The following is a 14,810-nucleotide window of genomic DNA, read 5'->3' as shown; positions in this document are numbered from 1 at the left end:
CCAGCCCTAAAGGATCACCCAGAAGTGCCTTTCCCTGAGAAACGGCAGGGACATTGAGGGTTATGGGTTTTTCCTCACACAGAGGAAAATCTGTGGGTTTGGACGATTTTCAGTGTCCCCAGAGGATTCCTGCAGGTTCAAGGCTGGGTTTGCTCCTGTGCTTCCAGGGATGTCACCAGGATGGGATTGGGATGATCCAGCCCAGGCTGGGGTTGACTTTTCCCCACAAAAGCCAAAGTTCAGGGCTGAGTCAGGCAGCTCCTCCTTGGCCATACAAGAGCAAGGTTTGCCCTTTGCCCACGGAGAACCAGGCTGGGAAAGTGCAAATCCCTTCACCTTTCCCCAGCAATGACAAAATCTTGGATTTTATTGGCTATTTACACAAAATTCTCACTATATTTTCCCTAGAAGTCAAAACCAAGAGGAAAAAAGATGTTTTTCCTGTGAGCAGTGAAACTCCAGCCCTGAGGGGTCACCCAGAAGTGCCTTTCCCTGAGAAAGGGCAGGGACATTGAGGGTCAGGGGTTTTTCCTCACATAGAGGAAAATCTGTGGGTTTGGACGATTTTCAGTGTCCCCAGAAGATTCCTGCAGGTTCAAGGCTGGGTTTGTTCCTGTGCTTCCAGGGATGTCACCAGGCTGGGATTGGGATGATTCAGCCCAGGCTGGGATTGACTTTTCCCTGCAAAAGCCAAAGTTCAGGGCTGAGTCAGGCAGCTCCTCCTTGGCCATACAAGAGCAAGGTTTGCCCAAGGAGAACCAAAGAGGGAAAGTGCAAATCCCTTCACCTTTCCCCAGCAATGACGAAATCTTGGAATTTATTGGCTTTTTACGGAAAATTCTCACCATATTTTTCCTATGAGGCAAAAACAAGAGGAAAAATGAGATTTTTCCTGTGAGCAGTGAAACTCCAGCCCTAAAGGATCACCCAGAAGTGCCTTTCCCTGAGAAAGGGCAGAGACATTGAGGGTCAGGGGTTTTTCCTCACACAGAGGAAAATCTGTGCGTTTGGACGATTTTCAGTGTCCCCAGAAGATTCCTGCAGGTTCAAGGCTGGGTTTGCTCCTGTGCTTCCAGGGATGTCACCAGGATGGGATTGGGATGATTCAGCCCAGGCTGGGGTTGACTTTTCCCCACAAAAGCCAAAGTTCAGGGCTGAGTCAGGCAGCTCCTCCTTGGCCGTGCAAGGGCAAGGTTTGCCCTTTGCCCAAGGAGAACCAGGCTGGGAAAGTGCAAATCCCTTCAGCTTTCCCCAGCAATGACAAAATCTTGGAATTTATTGGCTTTTTATGGAAAACTCTCACTATATTTTTCCTAGAAGGCAAAAACAAGAGGAAAAAAGATGTTTTTCCTGTGAGCAGGGAAACTCCAGCCCTGAGGGGTCACCCAGAAGTGCCTTTCCCTGAGAAAGGGCAGGGACATTGAGGGTCAGGGGTTTTCCTCACACAGAGGAAAATCTGTGGGTTTGGACAATTTCCAGTGTCCCCAGAAGATCCCTGCAGGTTCAAGGCTGGGTTTGCTCCTGTGCTTCCGGGGATGTCACCAGGATGGGATTGGGATGATTCAGCCCAGGCTGGGGTTGACTTTTCCCTACAAAAGCCAAAGTTCAGGGCTGAGTCAGGCAGCTCCTCCTTGGCCATACAAGAGCAAGGTTTGCCCTTTGCCCATGGAGAACCAGGCTGGGAAAGTGCAAAGTCCTTCAGCTTTCCCCAGCAACGACGAAATCTTGGATTTTATTGGCTTTTTATACAAAATTCTCACTTTTTTTCCCCTAGAAGTCAAAAACAAGAGGAAAAATGAGATTTTTTCCTGTAAGCAGTGAAACTCCAGCCCTAAGGGGTCACCCAGAAGTGCCTTTCCCTGAGAAAGGGCAGGGACATTGAGGGTCAGGGGTTTTTCCTCACACAGAGGGAAAATCTGTGGGTTTGGATGATTTTCAGTGTCTCCAGAAGATTCCTGCAGGTTCAAGGCTGGATTTGCTCCCGAGCTTCCAGGGATGTCACCAGGATGGGATTGGGATGATTCAGCCCAGGCTGGGGTTGACTTTTCCCTACAAAAGCCAAAGTTCAGGGCTGAGTCAGGCAGCTCCTCCTTGGCCGTGCAAGAGCAAGGTTTGCCCTTTGCCCAAGGAGAACCAAACAGGGAAAGTGCAAAGTCCTTCACCTTTCCCCAGCAATGACAAAATCTTGGATTTTATTGGCTTTTTATGCAAAATTCTCACTATATTTTTTCTATGAGGCAAAAACAAGAGGAAAAATGAGATTTTTCCTGCGAGGAGGGAAACTCCAGCCCTAAAGGATCACCCAGAAGTGCCTTTTCCTGGGAGAGTGGATGATTTTAGCCTGTGCTGTTCCCATGAAGGTTTTGCCTGCTCTGGTTTTCCCCAGTGGGGAGGATTTGCTGGAGCTCTGGCATGGCTCACTCCCTGCTCTGGCTCCTGTCGAGCCAGCCCAGCTCTAATCCCCGGCTCTGGGAGGGATTATTCCATTTAGGCAGGAGTGAAATCAAGAGGGAAGACAAACAATCCTCACTGAAAGGAGCAGAGCAGCTCGCCAGGCTCTGCTGGCTCCCAGAGGGATTGGAGGCGCTGGGAATCACAGGGGGATTGTGGACAGAGGAGGGAAGGTTTTGGGACTAAAAGAGGAGAAATTTAGGTGGGAGGTTAGATTAGGAAGGAATTCTTCCCCGGGAAGGTGGGGAGGGACAGGGATGGGATTCCCAGAGAAGCTGTGGCTGCCACATCCCTGGAATGTCCCAAGGCTTGGAGCAATTTGGGATAGTGGGAGGTGTCCCCTACAGTCTCTTCCAACCCCAATGGAAAGCAGACCCATGGAAAATCCAAAATCTATAATTTCTAAGTGCCTATTTTATTCCAATTCTGCTTTTCCTGCTGGTTCTGTTGGATGGAATGATGGATACCTGTGAGAAAACAGGGAATGGGCTCCTGGCACCATCCTGGAGCCTCTCCAAGCGCTGGAACCAGAGGAACTCTCAGGAGAAACCCCCCAGCACATCCCCCAAACCAATCAACGCCTGCCCCCGCAATCACAATCTGTTTGTTTGTTTGCTTGTTTGCTTGTTTGCTTTGAAAATCCAATTAAAACATCCCAGGCAATTATTAATTATTCCCAGGCATTTCCTCCTGGAATGGCTTTGCCTGGTGGGAAAGTGCAAGGAGGGAAGAGTCTTTGACTCTGCCCTTGCTCGAAGATTCCCCTTTCATTAGGCCTGGCTTAATTAGGCTGGGTTTAAAGCAGGTGTTAAGTGCAATCAGAGCAGAATTGTCTGGGGCCCTGCTCAGTTAACCTTTGCCTGCGTGCACGACTTGGCTGATTAATTAATTAATTAATCAGCGATTGATAACGACCTTTGATAACGACCTTCAGCTCCCGAAGATGAAGGCAGAGCATCAGCACCTTCTCCTTTTAGGCACCCACACAATCAGCTCCGGCAAGGAGCTCATTTCCTGGTGCTAAACTGGGATTTGGGATGGGGATATTTGTGTTTAACTGAGATGAATATTGATGATTCAATCTTTCAAAGGATGCGTGGGGAATTTATAGACGCTCCATGTGTCTATAAAAACGAAAATGTGGAAGGAGAGAATGGCCTTGAGTTGCTCCATGGAAGGTTTAGGTGGGATAATGGGAGGAATTTCTACTTGGAAAAGGTAGAGCTGCTCAGGGCAGTGGTGGAAGGGATTTAAAATCTCTTAAAATCCATGTGGATGTGGCACTTGGGGACATGGGGCAGTGGTGGCCTGGGCAGTGCTGGGGAATGGTTGGAATTGAAGATCCAAGAGAGTTTTTCCAACCTTAAGGATTCTGGGATTTTTGGGAGCCATTTTGAGAGAGGGATGTGAATATTTGTATGATATTTGAATATTTGAATATTTTTACAGGGATGAATATTGAGGATTCAATTTCAATCCTCTCCAGGAGCTCAGGCAGGGTGGGAATCACCAAGAAAAGGTCATTTCCAAAGAAATCCTTTCAAAACCACTTGGGTATTTCCTGACCACTTGTACACATCAACATCCATGTGTGAACATCCATGTATGAATATCCATGTCAACATCCATGTCTTCCCTGCCCAGAGTGTATCCATGGAGTTTGGAAGGTACCTGCAGGACTCCTTGCACTCCAACAGCAGCAGGACATCAAAAGCATTTTTTTTCTTTTTATAAAACTTCTTTTCTCCCTGTTTTTCCCCCTCCCAGGCCAGCTGCTGCCCATCCATCAGTGGCAAGGTTTCTGTGGAATGATTGAGGATGATGGATGTGGCTCCTTGTTGTCATTCCAGCTTGGATGGGGACTTGGAGCAGCCTGGGCTGGTGGAAATGTCACTGCCTGTGGCCCTGAATGACATTGAAAGGTCCCTTTCACCCAAACCATCCTCTGATCCTCCATGAAGGGATTAAAGCTGGATCCCAGCGGGAAGGGAGATCCAAAGTCGCTGCTGGGCCCCTTCCCAGAGCCACAGGAAACCTTCTCATGCATTTCCCCCAAATCCAGGTTCTTGGCTTGATTTTAAGCTGCAGAGCCAGGCCAGGCTCCAGCCCAGGCCCAGCCCATCCCAACAGCCCAGCCTTGCTAATCCAGGCCCTCAGGATTATCCTGGAATAAAGGATAACAGAGGGGAAAACCTGCATTCCCTCCTGGAGATGTGTCTGGCTGCCCCACAGAGCTGGTGGCACTGATTTCATTGTCCTGCAGACCAGGAGATGGATTTATCCTGCTTTTCCACAGGGATGCTCCTGTGGGCTGTGCCAGGTGGGAGCAGGCAGGGAAAAGCCTCCTCCAGCATTGCTAATGGAGGAGTTGGAAGTAAATTCAGTTTGGAAGGGATTTTTCCCCCTCACTGCATCATCCCCTCGTGTCCCTGAAGGTCTGGAATGGCCCCAGCTCCTCTGCTGATTTACAAGCAGATTGTGCCTGGAAAAGGGGATGTTTAAGGAAAAGCATGGATGGGCTAGGCCTGGTTTTCCCAAATGCATCAGTGGCTGCAGGAACACGGCCACACACAGCAAAGCCAGGCCTGGGGGGTGGGATGGAGGCGCCCAGGCTGCCCCAGAAATGTTGATTCTGGTATGAGCTGTGAGTAAACACAGAGATAAAAATGATCTAGACATCCCTGGGAAATGCAGCCCGCCAGGAAATCCAGCTGGAGCAGCTCCTTCCTACCTGTGCTGGGGAAAAGGAGCAGAAAAATTGGAAAGGAAAACCCACCCTGCCAGGCAGAGCAGCATCAATCAGCTTTTCATTTCAGCTGCTCATTAGTTCATTTATTAGTCCATTGACTGAGCCCAATGGTGTGGCACTCCTCACCCTCCCAGGAATACAAATTGGGACCCCTGTTAGGCCAGGGATGTGGACACCACCTCTCGCAGCAGGAACGTGGCTTTTCCGTGCTCTGGAGCTAAAATAAATCAGGATTAATTCCTTTTGGAGCTTCCAGAGCCAGATGCATCCTGGCCATGCCCGTGCCTGACATCTGCCCATTAAAGTTGTGCAGAGATGCAGATCTGTAAATGTAATTACACAGCTCAGCTCTAATTTCCAACTCTCATTTAACAACTGACTTAGCAGCATCCAAACAGTTCCAGCGCCATGGTTAATTCATGAGGATGCACAGCTCCAAAATAAACTCAAAATCCTCAGAGCTTCCCCTGATGAATTGGGGAAAATTCCTAAGGGAATGTGGAGTCAGGGGGTGCTGGTCCAGGGGCTGGGCCTGGCTTGGAGCTGCTGTCCCAGATAAAATCCCAGCCTGGGATGTGCTGCTTTGGCCACCACGTCCTTATTTTGGGAGGCCTGAGCAGTGAATTCCTGGAGATCCATTTCTCTGGAGATTTTAGGATTATGAACAGAGCGAGATGTGTTTGTTTTACCATTGAACACAAATCCTGGCTGTGCTGGGGTTTATTCCTGATCCTGCCTGATGGGAAACTGCCCTTTGATCCATGGGATCCAGCTCTGGAAAACAAACCAGAATTTTACACCTCTGAGGCTGAAACACCTTTATAAATCCTCCTTATCTTCTGCATCACAGGAAAAAAAAAAAGTTTTTGGTGCTTTTAGAATAGAATCTCAGGGTGGTTTGGGATGGAAGGGATTTAAAATCCATCCCGTTGATGGGCAGGAATAAACCATAAACCTTCCATAAACCAACAGGACCCAAATCCCCCCCCCCTCAGGTGCAGATCCATTCATTTATTTCCCATTCAACACACTGATGTGTTTTTCCATGTTAATGCATTTCCCTTAAGAACACATCAGCTATTTCCATTTTTCTCATTTAATGCATTCTCCTGCTTCAAATCCCTCTCGCATTTCAGTGCCTCCTCCCATTCCAATGAATTTCCAGCCTCCCAGAGAGGTTTCCCCCGGAGCTCCTGCTGCATCCAGGACGAGCGGCCACCCCGGTGCTGCTGCTTTTTCCAGCATCCATCCCTGCCCTGCCCTGCCCGGGGACTTGTCCCGCATCTGCTGCCGGTCCCACCCATCCCTGTTTAATCTCTGCGAGCTGACTCACGGGGAAACGCCGGCCTCATCTGCCGGGAATGTTAAACAGAGCCTTTTTAAACAAGGCATGGAAGAAAGCGACCATCTGGCCGCAGGGAAACGTGCTGCTTCCCTCTTTCTGCGGGGACACGGACACAGGGACCGGGGCTGCCCCAGGTTTTGTCCCCGAAGCCACTCCAGCTCTGATGGAGGGGTTGTCATGGCAATAACCCCGGGATCCTCAAACAATCCCGGGGAGTTTGATGGGGATTAAAGCCCCAGAGTCTGGGGAAGTGAGCCAAGAGGTGCCCTGGGAGCTGCTGGCACATCCCAGCCTGGACTGAGCCTCCCCTCACGCCTCAGGTTTGGCTTTTCAATTTTTCACTCTCTGCTGCTTTAGTGTGCAGCTCTGAGCTTCACATTCAGCGTTGCTGAGCTCTGTGCACAGAGCAGGGAGACAAAACAATTCCTGCTCCAGCTGGGCACCAAGGACAAATGACCCAAATCTGAGCCCCAAGAGCACAAACAAGTGTGGGAGAGGTTTTACAGCAGCTTCTGGGAGCCACAGAGAAGTTTGACAAGAGGATCCAATTTTAGCCCTGAAAGAATTTTCTACCAAGGTCTTTGACATAGAAACCAAGAAAGGAAGAAGGATAAAGAAGAGAAACCTGCAGCTGCCTATTCCAATGAGCGCTTTGTTTCTTGTGACTAACAAGTAGAGTGTAAATTTTTGAGCTTCGTAAGAATGGATAAAAAGCACGCATAAAAAATATATAATAAAATACAAACAATAAAAATATATAATAAAAACAGTTTGGAGCCTTCTGAAAATGGAGTGTGTTGCTTTGTACCATCTCTGTCTCCACTACAACAAACCCCGTGGGCTGGAGAGAGAAAAACAAGCAGGGTGGGACTGCAGGGGCTGAAGCTGGGATGGGACAATGAACTGCAAGGTGCAAATGGAGCAGAACTGATCCCAGGGACAGAGCCCGGGAGCGCTCGTGCATTTTGGGGCCATTTTGGTTCATCTTGGGTGCAGCCCTGGCTGGGCTCTGGTGCTGCCCAAGGTGGATCCATGGAGGAGATGCTGGGAATGAATCCCTGCTTTATTCTGGGGCTCTGCCCAGCCCCTGCTCCAGGGCAGCCTGCACAAGGCATCACCCCCATTCCTGGGGCAATGGGTCAGGAGGAGGATTTGCTCACTCACCCCAAGCTCTGTTTTAGGGTTAAAGCCAGGCCTCACTTTTCCTTTTTGCTGCCTCAGCAGAAATGTAAAAGCAGGAAAGAGCTGCTGGAAAATCCCAAATGCTGGATTGGGGAGCAGCCATTGCACAGAATCAGCTTTCCTTTCTGATTATTCTGAAATTATCTTTCTGCTGGGATCAGGGACTGAGGAAAAGCCCCATCTCAGCAGCTCCTAAAACCAGATTACAGAGGGAGTGGGGGAACTGGCTCTGATTTATCTCTGTGCTCACTCTGCCCATCCCAAATCCCAAACCACCACTCCAGCTCTGCCACCTCTCCTAGCAGGGACCTGCCCAACCTGCCCTTCCCTTATTTATCCCACAGGCATTGCTGACTTCCCTGCGATGCTACAAATCCACAGGGAAAACACCCAGAGCTGTCAATAAATCCTGGAGAAATCAGAAGGGCCTCTGCAAAACGCTGGGAATAATAAATCCCTGCTTTTCCTGGTGCTGCCAAGGTGCCACAAGGAGCTTGGGAGAGGGGAAGGAGCTGCTTTTGCATGGGCTGTTAAAATTCCCAGAACAGGGTGGACTGAAGGGCTGAATTTATTCCAAAGGCTCCCTCATTCCTTATATCCATTTGGAGATGCTCCCAAGGTAACAACAGCCAGAGAATTCAGGATAAAGGCAAACATTTTCATCTGCTTTTCCTCAGGGATGCCATTTCAGACAGGCCTGCTCCCACCTCATCCCTGAGGCTGGATTTGAGGCCTGGAATTTGCAGCCCTCAGATCCATCCAGGCTGTGATTCCTCAGTGCTCCAGTGAAAAATGCAACTGGAAAAGGTGTTTGGCAACCAATGGCACCAAAATCCCTTCAGGATCACAGACTGCTTGGGTTGGGAGGGATCTTAAATGGAATTTAGGATTAACCCAACCTCCCACAGCCCAGGTTGCTCCAAGCCCTGGGAGAGGCCTGGAAGGAGAAGCCTCTGGAAAAGTGGGAGGCAGCAGTTCTCCTGGGCAAGGCAAAATCTGGGAGCAAAAAATTCCCTCTGCAAGCTGCTACTGGAAACTCAGAGCCTCTGCCTAGAGAAAAAAAGGTCTAGGGAAAAAAAAAATCAAGTTTAAGTTTCTAATGCTGATCTTGTAGAGGGCATAATTCTTTCTCTTTTTTTTTTCCTTTTCTGCTCTGTCTCAGTGGAAACCCAGGAATTTCTGTGGTCTAATTCCTTCCAGAACTTTGCCCAGAGTCAGCTCCTGCCCCTTCCCCTCAGGAATTCTGCTGGAGGCTCCTTGACCACTCTCCACCCCAGCCTGGGGGAACACAATGAGTTGGGAAGGATTTAAATCCATGAAAAGCTTCCCAAGCATCCTGCAGCTCTTCCCACCGGTGCCCCAGCAGCCAGGGATGGCCTTTCATCTCCCCACTCCCGAAATTTCAGGAGAATGAACCAATTCCCTGCCTTTGGAAATCCCTGTCCAAGTGTTCAGGAGCTGCTGGGGTGATAGGAGAGGGATGGGCACTGCTCCCTGCTCATGGGTGGTCCCAGCATTCCATGGATTTCCCATCGCAGGAGATGGGAAAAAAATCAGGGAAACACTTGGGCAGAGCTGAGCTCTATCCCAGGGAAATCCTGGGAGACCTCAGCAGGGAAATAAGGTGGGAAACTGGGAATTGCTGGGATTTCTGTCCTGCTCCTTTGGTGGTGCAGGATAGAATTTATTGTCCTTGCTGTCATTGGGGTGTAAATCCCAGGATTGTCACTTTTTTGGGATGCTGCAGCACCTTCCTGGGATGGATATATTGAATATGGAAAGCAAATACACACATAAATCACATATAGATAGAACATCCCTTTCAAAAACAAATACATCAATTATTTCCTCAGGCTTTCCTTTGCTCCAGAGCTTTCCCAAGGTCTGTTGTCCCCTGGACAAGCTCCAGAACCCAAACCAGCTGGGAATTCTGCTGGGCAGGACTGGGAGCAGGAGGGATCCCACTGAACTCGTGCTGTGAGAGATAAAACCAGAGTTATGGTTAATCTGCTGCAGGTATAAACAGCACAAATGATCCCTGCAAAGTTATTTTCCTCTTCCATTTCTGCCAATAAATTTTTAAAAAAGGAATTACTTTTAATATCCTCGAGTGCTGGAAATGTGAACATGTTGGAAATGCCTTGGAAAGGCTGGAAAGGATCCAGTCCCGGAGCACAAAAATCTCACGCTCAAACCTCCTGTGAGGGTTTCAAAAAGTGATGGCTTGGAGCTGTAGTCATGGTGAGAAAACAAAATAGATTGGGGAAAAATACAGGGAAAGATGGGAAAAGGGAAGGGAAGGGAAGGGAAGGGAAGGGAAGGGAAGGGAAGGGAAGGGAAGGGAAGGGAAGGGAAGGGAAGGGAAGGGAAGGGAAGGGAAGGGAAGGGAAGGGAAGGGAAGGGAAGGGAAGGGAAGGGAAGGGAAGGGAAGGGAAGGGAAGGGAAGGGAAGGGAAGGGAAGGGAAGGGAAGGGAAGGGAAGGGAAGGGAAGGGAAGGGAAGGGAAAGGGAAAGGAAAGGGAAAGGAAAGGGAAAGGAAAGGGAAAGGAAAGGGAAAGGAAAGGGAAAGGAAAGGGAAAGGAAAGGGAAAGGAAAGGGAAAGGAAAGGGAAAGGAAAGGGAAAGGAAAGGGAAAGGAAAGGGAAAGGAAAGGGAAAGGAAAGGGAAAAGAAATTTGAAGTTTGTGTTGGAAGGGCCCCTTAAAGCTCATCCAGTTCCAGGGACACCTCCCACCATCCCAGGCTGCTCCAAGGACAGACTTTGCCCTGGCTGAGAGCTCGGGGGGGATTTTGAGGATGGGCCAGACGAAGCATCCCGAGTGTGCTTGGCCGAGCATCATCCCCGCGCTGGCACGGAGCAGATTCCTGCTGGCTCCTGGGCCTGCCCGGTGCCAGCCCTGCCCCTGAGGAGAAGTTTGGCACCGCAGGGAGCCGCTGGTGTTTCCCCGACCGTGCCATCTGCGGGCAAACGGAGGAGAGGAGGGAGAACGCCCTTTTACCACAAAAATTGGAAAAGGCAAAAAAAAAAAAAAAAAAGAAAGAAAAAAAAAAGAAAAAAAGCGCCCCCATCCCAAGCCATTAGCACGGGCATTGTAGCATGAAACACAAACCCTTCCTCCCGAGGCACACAAAGGCCGGGCAGAGTAATTAATGCAATGAAAGGGCCGGGGCTTGCAGATGGAGATGCGGGAATAAAGGCGCTCCCCGGCGCTGGGCTGTCATGCATCGCATGCTGCATCTGTTATGGAAATCAGGGCTAGCGGGGCCTTTTGTTCGGGCTAAAGCCCTCCCGACAGGGATTTGGCCGCAGTAGATTTTCTTGTTATTAAACACGATTTCGGGCTAGTTGAGAGCAGATGCTGCCGCAGCGTTTGGAACTAATAACGGAGCTGGGAGCGTGCAGCATCCCCGAGAAGCCCGGGCTGTTCTGCGAGAGCGGTCCCAGCGCCGCTCCCTGCTTTGCACATGAATGCTGCCGGCACCAGCTGAGCCCTCTGGGCTGCCCCGGCACCCCCATCCCGCAGGGACACTCAGGTCACACACCCCAAACTCATCTCTGCCCTCCTCGGCACTCAAAAAGTCACCGGACGACACCCGCAGCATCCCAAAAATTTAAAATATCCCTCTGATGTCCTCTGTGATGGATGTTTGGCCGGGTCAGGAAGGTGAGGAGCACTCAGGGATGTTGGGGTTACAATGGGAAGGACTTTATTGCTCTCTACAGCTTTCTGAAGGGAGGTTGCAGACAGATGGGTCTCTTCCACCAGGTAGCAGTGACAGAACCAGAGGACACAGTCTCAGGCTATGGCAGGGAAGGGACAGGCTGGATATTAGAAAATAATTTTTCACTGAAAGAATAATAAAGTACTGTTGTCATCATATTGCAAAGGTTCTATTGTCTTTACATTGTCAGGGTTCCACATTGCTAGAGTTTTGTACCTCCTTGATGTTTCTTGTAGGCAGCTCCTCCAGGCACTGACTCTCCCCTGTCCTCAAAATAACCAACTGACTCCAGTTCTCACCAATCCACTCTTTTATAACACTCTTCTTACTGGCTACAGCACAGCCTGTTAACATCAGGCCTGCTCCTAATCCTTCATAACTGGCTCAGCTGCAACTCTTTAGGGGGTAAGATTACTTTCTGTACTATCTTTATTTACTGATGTTCTATCCCCCTACAAAGCACTGGAATGCTTTCCCAGGGAGGTGGTGGAATCACCATCTCTGGACGTGTTTAAACAAAGACTGGACATGGCACTTGGTGCTAGAGTTGAGGTGTTAGGGCACAGGTTTGACTTGATGATCCTAGAGGTCTCTTCCAACCTCATTATTCTGTGATTGTGTGATTCTGTGACAAAGGAAAGGAGGCAACAAAGGCCGCAGTTGAGTCCCTGCAGTGGCACATTGTGGGAATGTTCCTCACTCGGGGTCACCAAATGTGGTGGTGGTGTTCACAGGGGTCCCAGGACGAAGCAAGAGATGAGAATCTTGACTCCATGTTTCAGAAGGCTGATTTATTATTTTATGATCTATATTTTATTAAAAGAAAATGATATATTAAAACTACACTAAAAGAAAAGAGAAAGGAGACATCAGAAGGCCAGCAAAGGAAAGGAATGATAACAAAATCTTGTGGCTGCTCACAGCCTCGACAGAGGTGGCTGTCATTGGTCATCAAAAAAAAAAATTTCACATGCTGGGTAAACAATTCTCCAAATCACATTCCAAAGCAGCAAGACATGGAGAAGCTGAAGAGCATCAAACACATCCTGAGAAGGACAGAGAACACCAGAACACCTCTAAAATGGAACAAAGGGCACCAGAACACCTCCTGAACGGGACAAAGAGCACCAAAACTCATCCTGAGCAGGACAGAGGGCACCAAAACTCATGCTGAGCAGGACAGAGGGCACCAAAACACCTCCTTAAGAGGACAGAGAGTACCAAAGCTCATCCTGAGCAGGGCAGAGGGCACCAAACAGCTCCTGATCAGGACAGAGAGCACCAAAACAGCTCCTGATCAGGACAAGGAGCACCAAAACTCATCCTGAGCAGCACTGAGGACACCAAACACCTCCTGAGCAGGGCAGAGGGCACCAAACACCTCCTGAGCAGGACAAGGAGCACCAAAACTCATCCTGAGCAGGATCAAAGAGCAAAACACTTCTTAAGAGGATAGAGTACCAAAACTCATCCTGAGCAGGGCAGAGAGCATCAAGCACCTCCTGAGCAGGACAAGGAGAACCAGAACACCTCCTGAGCAGGACAGAGGGCACCAAACACTTCCTGAGCAGGACAGAGGGCACCAAACGCCTCCTGAGCAAACAAACCTCAGCAAACCCGTGCTGCTGTGCCAGGCAGGAGCGGGTGACAGGGCAGGGCAGAGGGCAGAGCCCGTTCTCACGTCACGGATGTGCTGCTCCCATCAGCACTGACGGATTTCCCTACACGCCAGACAAGAAATGAGTCACGTCTGCTTCAGGGCAAGTCCTGAATCCCATCTGCAGCTGCTCCAGCCAGGATGAGGTTAATGGCTGTGCTCGGAGTAACCTGAAACTCGGCACAGCCACCTCCAACCCCCTGACTTGGGAGGTCCCGACTTTGGGGGCAGAAAATGCCCTGCAGCGCCAGGATCTGCTTTTGTTCTCTGGAAAATGGTGCGGCACGATGCCATCAGCGTTCCCGAGGAGGGGGAACACATTCCCGAGGAAAGGGGACACATTCCCGAGGAAAAGGGATATATTCCTGAGGCAGGGACACATTCCCGAGGCAGGGACACATTCCCGAGGCAGGGACACATTCCCAAGGAAAAGGGACAAATTCCCAACGAAAGGGGCCATATTCCCGAGGTAGGGAAATATTCCCAAGGCAGGGACACATTCCTGAGGAAAGGGGACATATTCCCAAGGAAAAGAGACACATTCCCGAGAAAAAGGGGAATATTCCCGAGGCAGGGACACATTCCCAAGGAAAGGGGCCATATTCTCGCAGCAGGACACATTCCTGAGGAAAAGGGACATATTCCTGAGGCAGGCACACATTTCCAAGGAAAGGGGACACATTCTCGAGGAAAGGAGCCATATTCTCGAGCCAGGGACACATTCTCAAGGAAAGGGGACACATTCCCAGTGCTCTGGATCAGGCCATGAGGGCCAGAGTTGTAGGAAAAAGGGTGAGGGTCTCATGTGGCTCCATCCCCTTTTCCCAGTCCCTCAGTGGTTTCTGTCACCTTGTCCTCAGCTCTGAGGCAACACCCAAACCTAACCCTCCTTCCTACACCCTCTTATCCAATTCCCCCATCCAGTTTAATCAGCCAAGATGGCGCCCGCCCCGTGAGGGGACCCGCCATCTTAGGCCGAATGCTGCCCAATTTCACTTTGCCACTGCAAAATGGTGCCCAGAACCTCCCTTCTCCTCTCTCCCTCCCTGCTCCAGGGACTGTCACAGCTCCCTGCAGCTGTCCCAGGGTGTCACTGCTGATTTTTCATTCTCATGGCAGAGCACTTGACTCAGCATCCTCCGCCCTCCACCCTGGTACACCCCAAGGCACTCCCAGGACCCCCAGTTGAAGCTGCTGCCATGGATTCCAGCCCTGGAATTCCAGCCCTTGTGTTTATTTATCCTTCTGCTCCTTCCCTTCAGGTGTTTGCTGAAGTTGGGCCTCCTTGTGCTGTGGGTGAAGCTGGATTGACAGCAGGAGAAGTCCATGGGAGGGGAGGATGAGCTGCAGGTTCTGTGTCCCAACAGGACAGAGGAATTCCAAGAACACTCAGAATTCCAAGGATCTCTCAGTAGCAGCAGGAACAGATGGAAACACCAAAGACACCTTCAGATGGCAAGGACAGGGAGAGTTTGGGCAATTAATTAACCCTTCACTCATTAACTACAGCACCTACAGAGCTGTTGGGTCATCAGGAACACCAGGGCAGCCCCAAGGAACAACTGGGAATTCTGAGATGGAATTCTGCAATGAAGAACACCAGAAAGAGACAATTCCAACCTTTCCTGCCTGGATTGACAGCAGCAGAAGTCCATGGGAGGGGAGGATGAGCTGCAGGTTCTGTGTCCCAACATGACACAGGAATT

The sequence above is a fragment of the Zonotrichia albicollis genome, chromosome 10 (assembly GCF_047830755.1).
Source record: "Zonotrichia albicollis isolate bZonAlb1 chromosome 10, bZonAlb1.hap1, whole genome shotgun sequence".
NCBI lineage: Eukaryota > Metazoa > Chordata > Aves > Passeriformes > Passerellidae > Zonotrichia > Zonotrichia albicollis.
The sequence above is the reverse complement of the archived record's forward strand: the minus strand, read 5'-3'. Positions refer to the sequence as shown.